Source organism: Callorhinus ursinus, unplaced genomic scaffold (assembly GCF_003265705.2).
Source record: "Callorhinus ursinus isolate GAN/ISIS: 27379988/994484 unplaced genomic scaffold, GSC_fseal_2.0 scaffold1, whole genome shotgun sequence".
Lineage (NCBI taxonomy): Eukaryota > Metazoa > Chordata > Mammalia > Carnivora > Otariidae > Callorhinus > Callorhinus ursinus.
The window spans coordinates 145,069,631-145,084,780 of NW_027397063.1; the positions used below are offsets into that span (position 1 = coordinate 145,069,631).

Below are 15,150 nucleotides of genomic sequence, written 5' to 3' on the forward strand. Positions count from 1 at the left end.
AAACTTTATTCTCTCAAATCCATCTTGCTTCAATCTGTTTCTGCAATATGGTGACTCTCTAAAAAAATCCACTTAACATTTCTCTGCCAATAAATTAGAGGCCAGAAAGAAAGAAGATGGCATACACTTGCCTTTCTAGACATTTTACAGATGGCTGACTGCCTTGAAGCCATGTCATGGCTTCTGGGGTCTCAGCTAAGTGTTTGGTTTTCATCTGCCATGTAAAAATCCTATCAGCACAGAGAAGGACAGCACAAGCATTAACTAGGGCCCTTTGAGAGTACCTCTTGGGAGACCTTTTTGGAGTTAATGATGCATAATCCAAAAGAACTTGTAGAACTTTGCAGTCATTTCTCAGAATCAGGTTGGTTAAGGCTAAGTGCCATGAAGACCTCATTGAAATATCTTCTGATGTCCTCTCAACACCTTCTCAAAGGAGTCAATCATCTAACCTCCCCAGGATTAATTCTTTCAAAAATTTCTCTTAATTGGTGTTTCAAGTGGCTTTTAAATTCTCAGATCCCACCCAAAATATCTGTAGCAAGTGGTGGGGCCAGGGATCTCAGTGAAGAACACCCACATGCATTTTTTCCTATTCTGCATATAGCAACTTATTTAGTGATCACAATATCCCTGAACAGTAGTTAATGTTTTCTGCTTTATAACCTAAAACAAGATGTTAAAATTAAATTTTGAATAAGTCACCAAGATACAACAGGTGTACCTGCCAAAGTTAGATACCAGACAAAATGCTAGATTTTTTTTAAAGGAATGTTTGAGAACCATTTCCACATTGCTTGGCTCTGACAGAAAATCACAGTTGTGAAAAGAGGTTAAGATACGGAAAGAAAAGAGGATTTCATGTGAAATATGTCTTCAGAGCAATGATATTCAAAATGTGGTCTCCAGACCAGCAGCATCAGGAACTTGGGAACTTAGAAATATAAATTATCAGGCTCTTCCCTAGACCCAGTGAGTCAGACCCTGGGAGTGGGGTCCAGTAATCTCTGTCTCAGTTAGCCTTCAGGTGATTCTGATGCAGGTCAGAGTCTGAGAACCGCTGCTTCAGATAAAGCTATGTTCTAAATACCCCAGGAAACTTCCCTAGATTGCCAAGAGCATTATTTGAGACCATCCAGGGAATCAGCATCAATTTAACCAGGGGATGCCTCACTGTCAGCCAACTTCCAAGCCACTTAGGGGTCATTGTTACGCAAGGCAGGAAGTTTAGGGAAGACAGAAAGAAGACTAGGCTGTTTGTGAGAAAACTTCTGAATTTACTAAAGACACTTAGACTGACCTCCCCTTCTATATATGCCCTAATAAAGCTGGTCACACTAACCCTTTCTATCCCTGGAAAAACCAGAGACCTCTTGGGGAAGTCCCTGAAAGGGCCTGAGAAAATAAACTGACAGACTGATTTCCCTCTATCACTCAAGCATGCAGACTCAAGTTCACTGATGAGAAATGGCTTTGTCTGGACCACTCAGTCTAATATGTATCTCCTGGGGTTTGTGAAACTCACTGGACTGAAATATGACTCTTGTCCCTCAAATTATGGAGTGCAGGAAGCATGATCTGGCAAGGTGATTTAGTGTCCTTTAAAGTTGAGTGCATTGGTGTAAGTGTGAATTCCCAGACTTTATCAGCAGAAAGGATATGTGAGTGTTTTCCATAAGCCCAAGGTATATGGCCTGCATAAAAAAGCCAGCATAGCTCCTCTTAGGACTTGTATTAGTTTTCTAAACCTGTATAATAAGTTATAACAAACTTAGTCACTTAAAACATCGCCCATGTATTAGCTCACAGTTCTGTAGGTCAGAAGTTCAGGCATGGCGTGACTGGGTTCTCTACTCAAGGCTGCATTCATTTCCAGAGGCTCTGGGGAAGAATTTGCTTCCAAGCTCATTTAGGTTGTTGGCCAAATTTGGTTTCTTGCTGCTCTAGGATTCAGACCCCCATTTCCTTGCTGGCTGTCATCTGGGGCCACTCTCGGCAACTACAGGCTACCCACATTCCTTACCACAGGGCCTCATCTATCTCAAAAGCCAGCAGTTGAGAACCCCTCTAACGCTCTAACATGTTGTCTGTGGCCTCCTCTGTCTCTGACCTCTTGACCCAGATTTAAAGGACATGTGTGATTAGGTTAGACCAATCTGAATAATCTCCCTTTTGATTAACTCAGAGTTGACTGATTTCTTAAGTAATCAGTACTTAAGAAAAAAGTCAACTGATTAAGTAACATCAACTGCATATGCAAATATCTCTTTCCATGTCATGTAATAATCACAGAAGTCATACCCATCATATTCTCAGACTCACCTACATTCAAGGGGAAGGAATTACGAAGGGAAAGGGATCATTAAGGGTCATCCTTAGGATTCTGCATACCAGAAATACTGTCCAAAAACCAGAAGGGTAAGGGGACCCCAGCAAGTGATCGATGAAAATGAGTGCCAGGTAGCTAAAGATCTTTTGGAGGTCAAGAATTTTACAAAAGAGGAATCCAAGTAAAAAGAACTTCCAAATAGCTCATCAGTGACCTGTGAGAGAGAAAGTGGGCTTGAAATTCTGGCAGTGTCAGAGAGCAAGGAGCCAGAAATGACGCCCCACCTGTCAGTTATATAAGAACTTTCTTGTAAACTCTTTTCCCCTCCACTCTCTATCAACTTTAACCCAGGCAAGGGCAAAACATGTGTGTAAGCTAGGGAAAGGGTAAATGCTGATACAGGAAAGAAGAATCAAGCCATCACATCCTCTTCCCCAAAAGGCACGTGGCCACCAAATACAGGTCTTAGCTAGATGGGAGAAGCCTCACATTTGTATGAAGACTAAAGTATCAATTAATTCCTAGGACTGCATATTTTTTTCCACAGAATTACAATTGTAACTTTTCTTTTGTTTTTATTCTTTAAAGTACTTAAAGCAGCTATAGGTTTCCTAAGAATGAACAGAAAAGTCATGGGGACTTCTGAGCTTTAATCAAGTGGTAGGGAAAAGGCTTTCTCCAAGGAATAAGGTTTAAAAGGACAATGGGAGACAAAAGAAAATGAAGATGAAGATGAAGACAAAGACAAAAAAGAAGGAGTGGGACACATTTTTATCACATCCTAAGTGTCATGATTGTTCAAAGTACTGGTTGCATACATGTAAGGCAACGGGGACCACAGAAGTGAAGTAACTTACCAGACATATACAAATAGGAAGCTAAGGAGTGACTGAGCTGGGGTGGGAATTCAAGTTGTCCAGACTCTAAAACCATTATTTTATTTCACTACCGTGCTAAGTAGAAATCTTAACTATAGGAAAATCATGAATCTGGTGGACAGAAAGCCAGAGAGGAGCTGTATGGAGATAAAAACCCACTCCCACTGTGGGTAGGTTCTTACTACCTACTTTTTTCTTCACATGGGTTCTGTTCAGGTTGCAGGATCCAACATGACTCTTCAGAGTAATGGGTCAGCACCTTAAAGAAGCCTAAACTGTTCTTCCAAGATAAAACTCCAGAGACTTAGACTTTCTTTTTCCAAGGACAAGAGGTAAGGACTCTGTTGTGGGAGGGACCTGGTACCTCCAGGATGACCAATCATTGTGGAGCTTCAGTTAACTTGAGATAACTATTTTAAGTCCTGGTGGGATGAAAAATATACAGCAGCCCCCGTTTCCCACCTTCCAGCCAAAAGAGCAGTAGAAGATTCCTAAGGTGACCAGACCCTGCTGCAGTGAGAGAGGAGGGAGGGAGAAGGAGAAAAACAAAATGTTTTCCCTGTGGCCCAAGTCTTCCCTTTCAGTCATAGGAGCAGCCTTCCATGAGGGATGACATGGAGGTCAGAGAAGGAAAATAACATGTGCCCATCCCTGCCAGCAGGAAATGAGGAGCTAAGGCTAAGCCCTGGGATGACATACAGTTAAATGGGGCTCAATGAGGTTGAAGAGTGAGATCACAGACCATGGTGGAGAAGAAGGAATAGGGACATGGCAGCTAAACAGTTTGTGATTTGTGCCAACTCTGGGATTTTGCACATACTTAACAATCCTATCTGAATCTCTTTATTTCATCTGACAATGGACTCACAGCTCCCCAAGATTGCTCTGGGATGAAATGAAATTATATTTATAAAACACCTGACACATAGTTGACATAACTGTTGGTTCTCTCTCTCCGGTCCATATCCTTTGGCCATTGCCCTAGGAAATTAAAATAAATTTTTAGAGAAATTCTCAATGTTTATACAAAAAATATAGTCAAAGTCAGTTGTGATACTTTTAACCCATGAGAACACCCAACCACACATCCATGAACTCATTCATTCTATCTGTAAAATAATGACACTGCGCTGTATGCCTAGCATCAGGTTTGTGGTCAGACCATGTTCCTCAGTGGGGAGACAGGCCCTCCTGCCCCCTTTTTCCTTCTCAGAACCAGAGTGATGGAGTTAATGAAGGAACATGAAGCAGGAATAATTACATTTTAACTTGGAACACAAAAGCCAAATGCTCTGCCAATATCTTCTACAGCTGAAAAGCTTCTAAGGGAGTAGAAAACTAAAGCAGAAACAACAGATGAAATTGTCAGCCAATGCCTGAGTGGCTGACTTTGGGGCCCCAGGCACATGAGGATCTTCTCACCCCACTGTCAGTGAAGGTGAAAAGGTGCATGCTGCCCTTACATGTGACGCCCTCACCTTTCCTTCTCAGCCACTGGATCTTCACTAGCTGGCAAGAATGTCAAGATACATAGAAAAATGGTCCTTATCTGTAAGGAATTCACAGGTAACAGGAATAACAGATGCTATATTAATCAAAGTAATTAATGCCTGCTTCCCCAACAGAACCAATACTTCAGTAATTTAATACAAGTTTCTTTTGTGCTCACACCATATCCAAATGTGGGATAGGTGGCCTTCCTTTATGCTGCAGTTACAAAATCTGTAACTGGAGGGTCATGTGGGATGATTTCAAGTGCAGGCCTAGAAGCAGCACACGCCTGGTAGAACCCAGCCAGGTGGCCCCAGTCTAACTGCAACGGAGGCTGGGAAATCCAGAGGTGCACCCAGATATTTGCTGGATATTAACAGTCTCCACCACAGATGGACAAATAACAGCACTACAATGAGTTAAGTACTCTGGTTTATGACATAGGTTTGGCAGTGGCACAATGAAGGCAGCTGCAAATCCTGTTTGAGCAGGTCTAGGAAAGTTTCGTGGAAAAGGAGACAATTGATATGGGTAAAATAAGATAAGGAGTTATGAGGCGCATTTTCAGGCAGATGCACGGATGCAAGAAACAACATGTCAAGTTTACAGACTGTACCAAATTTGGCATGTCCATGGAATAGTATGCATGGGGGAGGCATGGAGGAGAGACTAGAGTGAGTGGGACCTAATCCTGAGGCTAGGAGGAGAATTTCAGGGCTATGATAATGCTGTGCTTGAACCTAAAGTCCTTGCCAGGCATCTGGAGGAAATCTGTATCCCAGGGTGTTGCCAAATACGTGAGCCAGGTGCTTGCAACCCTCAGCCAATAAACAAGGCCTCCTAAGTTTCCTGCTTTCATGACAAAAGGCAGCACCATACCAATGACCACTGTTGCAGCACCACACAGAAGAAGAGGGGGGTTTGAGCATCAGACACACCGGGGCTCAAATGCTTATTCCCCCACTACTGGGCAAGTTGCTCTTGAAGTTACAGTTTTTCTAGAATGAGAATAACAATGGCTATCATAGGAAACAGCATGCAGATGAAGGGGAACACTTGTTTGTAGGGCCACAAGAATGGTAACTGGCAGTGGGCCTTCCAAACATCGCTAGCACCTTCCACCCTCTGTCAGGACTACTTCTTCCCCCCTCTTTCTAGAACAGGATTTGGTTGCACAATAGACTGATTTGGATTGCTTGCAGAGTGCTTTTTCTTTGCCCTGGGGTATCCTTGGGCTCTAGGTCCTTTGGAGTAAAGCTGCTGAGTGCCTTAACCCCCTGCTCCAGCACACACACTGGACAGAGTTCTTGCCTGTTCCTGGAATCAGGGGACCTCTGAGTCTCTCCTTGAAGCCAATCTAACCTTCGAGTCTAGAATTCTTCTCAGATCCATGATCTCATTACAGATTGACAATATCATTCCCATTTTACAAATGAGAAAAACCACAAAGGGATTTGAAAGGTGAGGCCAAATGTATTCCATTTCTTTTAATACAATTCTAATATTCTCCCTAATGTAGAAAACAGACTACCCTTAATTGCTGCCTCAACGGGTAGTAGGAAAAGATGTAGGTATTTTGCCAGGAAATGAGATGGCTCTTAAAAAACAAACAAACAAACGAACAACAACAAAAAAAAAACTGTCTAACTAGTTTCCCCTGTAAATACCCCATAAAGGAGGTATTCTCAAAACATTAAGCAATAAACACCAAATTCCAGAGATAAAACACAGACGATACAGCAGACGTCGTTTGCTCTTGACTTGTACTGAACAGAAGTAAACTGGGCCCAGTGTTACCGAGTGAAATAGCGGGGCCCTGGCTCAGGCTGAAACCCTCTTTCTTTTTGGTTAGTGCTTTTTTTACTGAGAATTTACATAACTGATAAACATGTAAATACATAGGATGTACAAACACATGTATGTCCATGCATTTATACGCATATAAACATACATTTACACACACATATACCCCAATTAACACAAACCAGACTTTATTCTAGCACAGGTGCCACCAGTAAGAAGGTGAGAGGGAGGATGCTCTGGATAATCCGACCCTCTCACCCTCCACTGAGGACAGGTAAGCAAGAGTGGACAAGTGAAATGAGGCTGGAGTGTACAGCATTTCATGGCCAACACCCCTGAGCCAGGAGCTTCATGACCCACCCTATTTTTTCCATCGGCCGCCACAGTAGAAGGTTCCAGCCCCCTCTTCCCCACCCTGTCCTCTCAGCCCTCTTCGGTCATCTGCAGGTGGCTCCCATGTAGGCCACCCTCTGGTCAGGAGTGTGCTCAGCCCAGGCTCAGGACAGGTCAGAAGTGCAGGGAAAGAGTGCCTAAGAGTGTCCTCAACACTGAATATGTCGGAACTGGTGGACAAACACCCCAGCTTCCTTGCCCTCCGCAGGACAAAATCTGGGTGTGCCCTATACAGCCTCTCTTCAGGGCTGGGCCCCAGTCACCCTCGGCAGGGATCTGCTCATCGATGTACCCTTACTGGCTTTCCCACTCGGGCCTGTCTGACTTCCCCATTCCCTTCCTCTGCTGCCCAAGGCCATTGCCCAGGCAAACTCCTTACCCAAATCCTTATTTCAGGGTGTGCTAGTAGGGGAGTCAAACTACTTCCCCAATTCTAGTGCCTCCAAACCAGGTCCTCAACCCCTAACATCTCTGTCTACCTAGATGTCCTGGGCCCTGTTTCCCAGCCAGTTCCAGAGGAAATCATGGCTCCCTCTTCTTTGCTGTGACCGTTTACATTTTCTGTCCCCAGGTGGCCTGCAACAGGGATTCTGTCACACATCCAGGGTAATGCTGGGACAAAACAGGTGTTCAGTGACACGTCTCCAGTATGTCTTAGAGCTGCTGTGGAGCTGCCTGGCCTGGGATCTGGGAGCCCCTGGGGAAGCCCACTAGCTGGCTCTGGTAACATGCTTTTCTGTAACTGCAAACAAGCAAATAGACACACCGACAGGCCTCTAGCCACTGGTGCCCTCTGTCAGTATGGTGTGTGTCTAAGAGGAACCTGCTTTGTTCTAGAGCAAAGAGATTAGCCATCAGTGGCTCCCACAACCAGCTGTTCCCAGCTCCTCTTCTTGTAGCCTCCTTGAGTTAGACCCTGTCCCCACAGTGCTCCAAGTGGTTCCATAGAGCCCAGCCCCCAGTTCCTGCAGGGCAAGGCCATCCTGCTGCTGGACTCAGACAGCCACACTACATTTGCTGCCAACATGTCCAGTGATCAGGAAAGTCTCACAGATACCTCACCAGAAACCCCGCTACTCTTCACCTTCAGTGTGGACTGCCTGCCTCCCTGCTTTGCCTGATCACCCATCAAGCCCATTCCCTGCAACCCACCACCCTCCCCAAGCCTGAACTCCCACAGCAAGCTGGCACCATATGGGAATGTCTTTCCTGCCGGACTCCTTGAGAACAGGAAAGCCGGTTCATTCCTGTCCCTATTGCTGGCCACGGTGCCAATTACACAGAAAGAGCCTTCCATACCGGTGTTGGGTGCAATAGGCCTTAGAAAGGGGATACAGTGATAAAAATTCATTAAGAACATGGAGTCTCTGAAGTGTAAAAGGAGGGGACTCCCAAAGGAGGAGAGATAGGAGACCCATAAAGGCACGCTTTGCTTAATTCACATATCTTAGCCTGGGGAGGGGGGACAGAGCAAAATCTGCTTAGATAGTGCTGAGGAAGGGAGAGGATAGGACACCTCTGAGTGGAGCATTTCTTCGTATAGTTACAATTAAGAACCCTGAAGTCAGGCAGAATTTGACTTGCAGCCTAGCTTTTCTGTTGTCCATGAAGGACTCTGAAAATGCCAACACACAGTAGCAAAGGAGCTTTAGAAATGAGCTCATGCCTGGTCGCATGTCTGATTTTTAGCCAGTCATGGTGTGGTTTATTTGAAGCTGTTTGAGGCCAGTGGAGAAACGAACAGAAGGTCATAGTCACACTGGTTACCTTCCAGATGAAGCGTCCACAGTGAGGAGGGAGGTGATTTCTATCCACTGACTCAACTTAGAAAATTGTTTAGAAAATTTCCTGGCAATTATTAGCAGGGGCTGGATCTAGGTAGGGATGTTTTGATAGGCTTCAGAATAAACACCATAAAGGAAGTCATCATCACAGCTGGGGAGGGATGCTGGCATTCCAGCATTACCTGGTGGAGACTCAGCCTGGCCAGTGGCACACAAAGCTGGCTTGCACGCATGTGGGAGTCTCACCACAGATCCCACAGTGCTACAGCAGCTGCATTAGAGCCCTGGCCCAGGTGTCACGGACATAGTTTGATATGAAGGTTCATCCACAGCCTCCTAACCTACTGTGTGAACTGAGGTCCTTCACCCTTCTCCATCCATTTCTATATCTCCACATGGGAGATGATCCTCTTCCTTAAAGGAAGTGGGAAGTGCTTAGCACCCACTATGTGCCAGGTTCATTCTAGATGCTCCAGATGAATTATTTCATTTAGTCCTCACACAGCCTGAAATAGTTAGGCAGTGTAAGGTAGAGTCTATCTGTCAGAGTTCACTCAGGAGCATAGAAACCACTTCAGAGGGGCGTTAATACAGAGATTATTAAACATAGGACAGGGGAGCAAGGGCTGTGAGAATCTCTTCTGACTCTGAAGAATTGAGAATATACTTGGATCATAGGAAGCCCCTGTCAGTGACCTCACCTGCATACCACAATGAAGCTCACGTGGAAGCCACTGCAAACCATCATGCCCATTTTATGTTTGCATGGCTACCACCAAGGCAGAGGGCAAAAATTCTTCTCTTCCTCTCTGCCCTCAAGTCTATATGAATACCTTGCAGTGGCATGACCCAAACCAGAGGGGCGTGGAAAATGTAGTTTTCAGCCTCCGAGCCCCCACAAAACAAGGAAAAACTTAGAATCAACAGGCAACATGCTGAACAGGGAGGTACGATTCTGCTCATCTTATTACTGAAGCAACTGCTATTCCAAGAAGTGGAATAATTTTGCCTAAGTTCCCACTGCCAGTTTGCAGTTGGAAGGGCATATGAATAAGCCTGCCTCCAAAATCCAGAAGAGAATGGAATTCTGATGGATGTGGAGACATAAATTTGTCCCCCTGAATCCTGAGAGGACATTTCAGTGCCGCGTACCCACCCACCATGCCAGCATGAGAGAGTTAAGAGTCTATTTTGTGTTTACCCATAGTAATTAGGAAGAATCTAAGGCAGTAATATTAAAACTTGAAAAAATTTCAAGTGTTATCAGGGGAATACAAATTAAAACTACATCAAGATACTCTTTCACATCCACCAGTCCAGCAACGTGAAGGGTTGGCAAGAATGGAGAGCCTCGCCACCACTTAGATACTGCTGGTGGACATGTAAATTGGTACAACCACTTTGAAAAATAACTTGGCATTACCTCTTAAATTTAAGTGTGTTCAGAATTTATGAGCAAGAAATCCTACTCATAAAAATATTTCCTAAAGAAATTCTTTCATTTGTGCTCCATAATCATAAACACATAAAGAAATGTTTACAGTCTCATTGCCCTTACACTTCAAGCAAACCTAATGGCCATTAACAGGATGAATAAATAAATTGCATTATATTCATTCAATGGAATATTATAGAGCAATAGAAACAAATGAATCACAATTAGATTTAGCAAGATGTATGAAATTCAAAGTTTTGATGCTGACAGAAAATATCGTTACTAGAGCAGTATTTTTCCATTCCTATAAAAAAAAACAAAACTAAATTACACACTGTGTAACTTGCATGCATTATGTCATAAAGTTATAAATAAAAGTAAGGTAAATATTAATTAAAATAGAGAATAATGGGCTTTTTAGAGGGAGACTTAAATGGAATGGTATCAGGAGGCTCAACGGAGTTTCTTTGGTCTTGAAAATGATTTGTTTCTAAGAGGGATAATGGGTTCAAATATATTTGATTGTTACACTTTACACTAAATCATATATGTTATATACATTCTTTTATGTATATGACATACTTCACATGCAAAGAAAGTTGATCTCATAGTGGGGACCTCCTATCCACCAATCTTTCTACAGTCCCATCTAACTACTGTTTCATACTAGGGGTAGTTAGTGTGTGGCCTGTCCAACCCTCTCTGGTCTTTCAAATGCAGCCTCACACATGCTCTGAAACAACATAAACTTTACTGCAGGCGTATGAACTCCATCCCCAGAATTCCTCCTGACCACTTCTTATTTGCCAGCTCCACAATGCAGAGTAATAAACTGAGATAGCTTAGAGCATGGATTTTTGGAAATTGATTTGAATTTTGAAACCTGATTTGAATTTCAGAACCTGGGTTTGAATCCTAGTCCTGCCACTCATTATCTGTGTGATCTTGGGGCCATTACACAACTTCCATGTATCCCAGTCAGTACTTTAGTACTTATCTCATGGGATGTGATGTGCTAACACATGTAAAGCACTTAGGAGAGTGACTAGCATACACTGAATATCACTCAATTGTCAATTTTTACCATTTATTTGAAGATTTGTTTATTTATTTGAGAGAGAGAGAGAGGGATATATATATATAGAGAGAGAGAGAGAATGAATGAGAGTGGGGGGAGTGGCAGCAGGAGAGGGAAAGAGAAAATCCTCTAGCAGATTCCATGCCCAGCACAGAGCCCAAGTGGGCGCGATTCCAGGACCCCGAGATCATGACCTGAGCTGAAACCAAGAGTCAGACACTCAACCGACTGAACCACCCAGGTGCCCTGTCAATTTTTACCATTTCTTCCCATTTTTCCTCTGGAACACTTGTTGATCAACCCATCCTTTTTGTTTGAACCCACATTACAGTAATCACTATCTACTTGGTACCATTCTTAAATATCGGGGTCAGCAAAATATGTCCCATGAGTCAAATAGGGCCAACTGCCTATTTTATAACTAAAATGTTATTGGAGCACAGCCATGTCCATGCATTTCTATATGATCTCTGACTGCCTCTGTGCCACAACAACAGAGCTGAATAGTTGCAACAGATTACCTACAAAGCCTATCTGGCCTTTTATAGAAAATTTTTGCCAAATCCTGTTTAAGAATATGGTTGAACTCTGCTCTTCTCGCTTTGATCTTGCCCCCTGCTTCCCTAACCTCCCTACCACAGACCCATGTCCAGATATCTGTACTCCAACCTCAGGTACAGTGACTGGTGAAGCCAACATAATCTTATGTCCTTGGGCTAGAGGGAACATGAAGTCAACTCTATTCTTAGTTGGCTATCTCCTATCATGGGTAGAAGATTGGACACATCAAATACCCAAGGCATTTCTGTCCAAGGCAAGGCATGTGAAAGTAGCCTCTGACCCTAAGGTCTCACTGTCTCATATTAGAAATTTTCAACAAAACACCATATAATCACCGGATTTCAAAATAGAACATGTAAAAACGTGGTAAGTGTGCCAATATTATGTATATGTAAACCGTACAAAGATAAGTATTAACTATCAGCATGACCCAGCCATTAAAAATCTTTTAAAACTTAGGGGCGGAGCAAGATGGCAGAGGAGTAGGAGACCTGGATTTCGTCTGGTCTCAGGAATTCAGCTGAATATGGATCAAACCATTCTGAACACCTACGAACTCAACAGGAGATCGAAGAGGAGAGTAGCAACAACTCTCTGAACAGAGAAGCGACCACTTACTGGAAGGTAGGACATGCGGAGAAGTGAATCCGAGGCGATATTCGGGAGGATAGACGGCGGGGGAGGGGGCCTCTGTCGGCCGCTTCTGGCAAGTGACAGAACCGTGGAGCACAAAATCGGAACTTTTAGAAGTCGGCTCCGCTGAGGGACGTCGCTCCAGTGGCTAAGCGGGGGGTGGAACCCTCACAGGACAGTGTGCTCTCAGGACCCTCAGGGTCACAGAAAGACCAGGGGTGCCTGAGTGCGGCAGAGCTCCCAGGTATCGGAGCGGGGAAGCCAGCTGCAGGGACGGAGCCGAGGTGCGGGCTCTCAGCTCGGGGATGCCATAAACTGTGATCCGTGGCCCAGTCGGGCCACTGCTCCTCCAGCAGGGACCCAACAAGCGGCAGAGCTGGGCAGATTCCCCTTCCTCCCCTGGGAGGAGCGGCGCGGGAGCGCACCGCAGGGATCTGCTGGGTTTGGAGACTCCATACGGGGTCATGTGCCGGAGACAGAAATGCTCGGTCACAGGCCGGGTGAGCACAGAGTGCGGCCGGAGACCAGGGAGACGGGAGTGACTTCTTTTCTCTAGGGGCGCACTGAGGAGCGGAGTCCCAAGTTCTCAGCTCCTCCGGGTGGAGATTGGGAGGCCACCATTTTCACCCTGGTCCTCCAAAGCTGTACCGAGAGATTGCAGGGAACAAAAGCTCCTGAAAGCAAACCCGAGCAGCTTGCTTAGCCTGGACTCACAAGGGCGGGGCAATTCCGCCTCCGGCAAAGATATTTGGGAACCACGGAAACAGGCCCCTCCCCCAAAAGATCAGCACGAACATCCAGCAAGCCAAGACCAAGTTTACTGATCAAGGAGAACAGGAGAACTCCAGCGCTAGGGGAATAATGCACATAGAATTCATGGCTTTTACCATAATTCATTAGTTTTTTAAAGTTAATTTTTTTAACTTTTTTTTTAATTTTTTTCCCTTTTTCAACCATCATCTTATCAATCCCTTTTTAAAAAAAACATTTTTTATTTTTCATTTTTAGAGTCATATTTTTATCCCTTCATAGTAGTTACCTTTATTTTTGGCATATATATATAAGTTGTTCTCTCTTTAAAATTTTGAGATACAGTTTCTTCTAACAGATCAAAATATACCCTAAATGACTAGTGTATGGCTTTGTTCTAGTCTCCTGCCTGATCACATTCTCTCCCGTTTTTTTTCTTTTTTTTTCTTCTTTCTTTTTTTATTTAAATCTTCTTTCTTTTTAAAAACAACTTCTTATCTTATCAATTGCTTTTATAAAATCTTTTATAATTTTCATCTTTACAGCCATCTTCCACATCCCTTCATTGTGTCAATCTTATTTTGTACATATAGAAGTCTTTCTTCCTTTAAAATTTTAGCAGGCACTTTCTTCTAACAGACCAAAATATGCCCAAAATCTAGTGTGTGGCACTGATCTATGCACTAGCCTGATCATATTTGATCATATTCTGGGGTTTTTTTTTGTTTGTTTTGTTCTGTTTTTGTTTGTTTTTATCTTTTTCTTTCTCCTTTTTTTTCTCTTTCTTCTTTCTTTCCATTTCTTGTCCCCTGGTTTCAGGTCTTTTCTGATTTGTATAGAGTATATTTGCTGGAAACGTTGTTAACCTGTTAGCATTCTGTTCTCTCATTCATCTATTCTCCTCTGGACAAAATGACAAGATGAAAAAAATCACCTCAGCAAAAAGAACAAGAGGTAGTACTGTCTGCAGGGACCTACTCAATACGGACATTAGTACGATGTCGGACCTAGAGTTCAGAATCATGACTTTAAAGATACTAGCTGGGCTTGAAAAAGTGTGGAAGTTATTAGAGAAACCCTTTCTGGAGAAATAAAAGAACTAAAATCTAACCAAGTCGAAATCAAAAAGGCTATTGACAAGGTGCAATCAAAAATGGGGGCACTAACTAAAAGGCAGAAGAGAGAATCAGCGATATAGAAGACCAAATGATGGAGAATAAAGAGGCTGAGAAAAAGAGAGATAAACAACTACTGGATCAGGAGGGTAGAATTCGAGAGATAAGCGATACGATGAGACAAAACAACATTAGAATAATTGGGATCCCAGAAGAAGAAGAAAGAGAGAGAGGGGCAGAAGGTATATTGGAGAAAATAATAGCAGAGAACTTCCCTAATGTGGGGAAGGAAACAGGCATCAAAATCCAGGAGGCACAGAGAGCCCCTCTCAAAATCAATAGAAATAGGTCAACACCCCGACATCTGATAGTAAAATATACTATTATTACTACACTAAAACTACTAGTTTCAGAGACAAAGAGAAAATCCTGAAAGCAGCTCAGGAGAAGAGATATGTAATCTACAATGGTAGAAACATTAGATTGGCAAACATTAGATTGCCACAGAGACCTGGCAGGCCAGAAAGGACTGGCATGAGATCTTCAGAGCACTAAACGAGAAAAATATGCAGCCAAGAATACTATATCCAGCTAGGCTCTCATTGAAAATAGAAGGAGAGCTAAAAAGCTTCCAGGAAAACAAAAACTAAAGGAATTTGCAAACACGAAACCAGTCCTACAAGAAATATTGAAAGGGGTTCTCTAAGCAAAGAGAGAGCCTAAAAGCAGCATAGATGAGCATAGATCAGAAAGGAACACAGACAATATACAGTAACAGTCAACTTACAGGCAATACAATGGCACTAAATTCATATCTTTCAATTGTTACCCTGATTGTAAATGGGCTAAATGTCCCAATCAAAAGACACAGGCTATCAGATTGGATTAAAAAACAAGACC

At 43.3% G+C, this 15,150-nt stretch overlaps 1 long non-coding RNA gene across 1 annotated transcript in view; it reads right to left on the minus strand.

Moving 5' to 3' along the window:
- Window positions 1-4,067: 4,067 nt before the first annotated feature.
- Window positions 4,068-15,150, minus strand: part of LOC141371558 (uncharacterized) — a 42,713-nt gene continuing 31,630 nt past the window's right edge. The window contains exon 4 of the long non-coding RNA XR_012376610.1: window positions 4,068-4,188. This is a non-coding gene — a long non-coding RNA (uncharacterized lncRNA). The remainder of the gene's footprint in view (window positions 4,189-15,150) is intronic.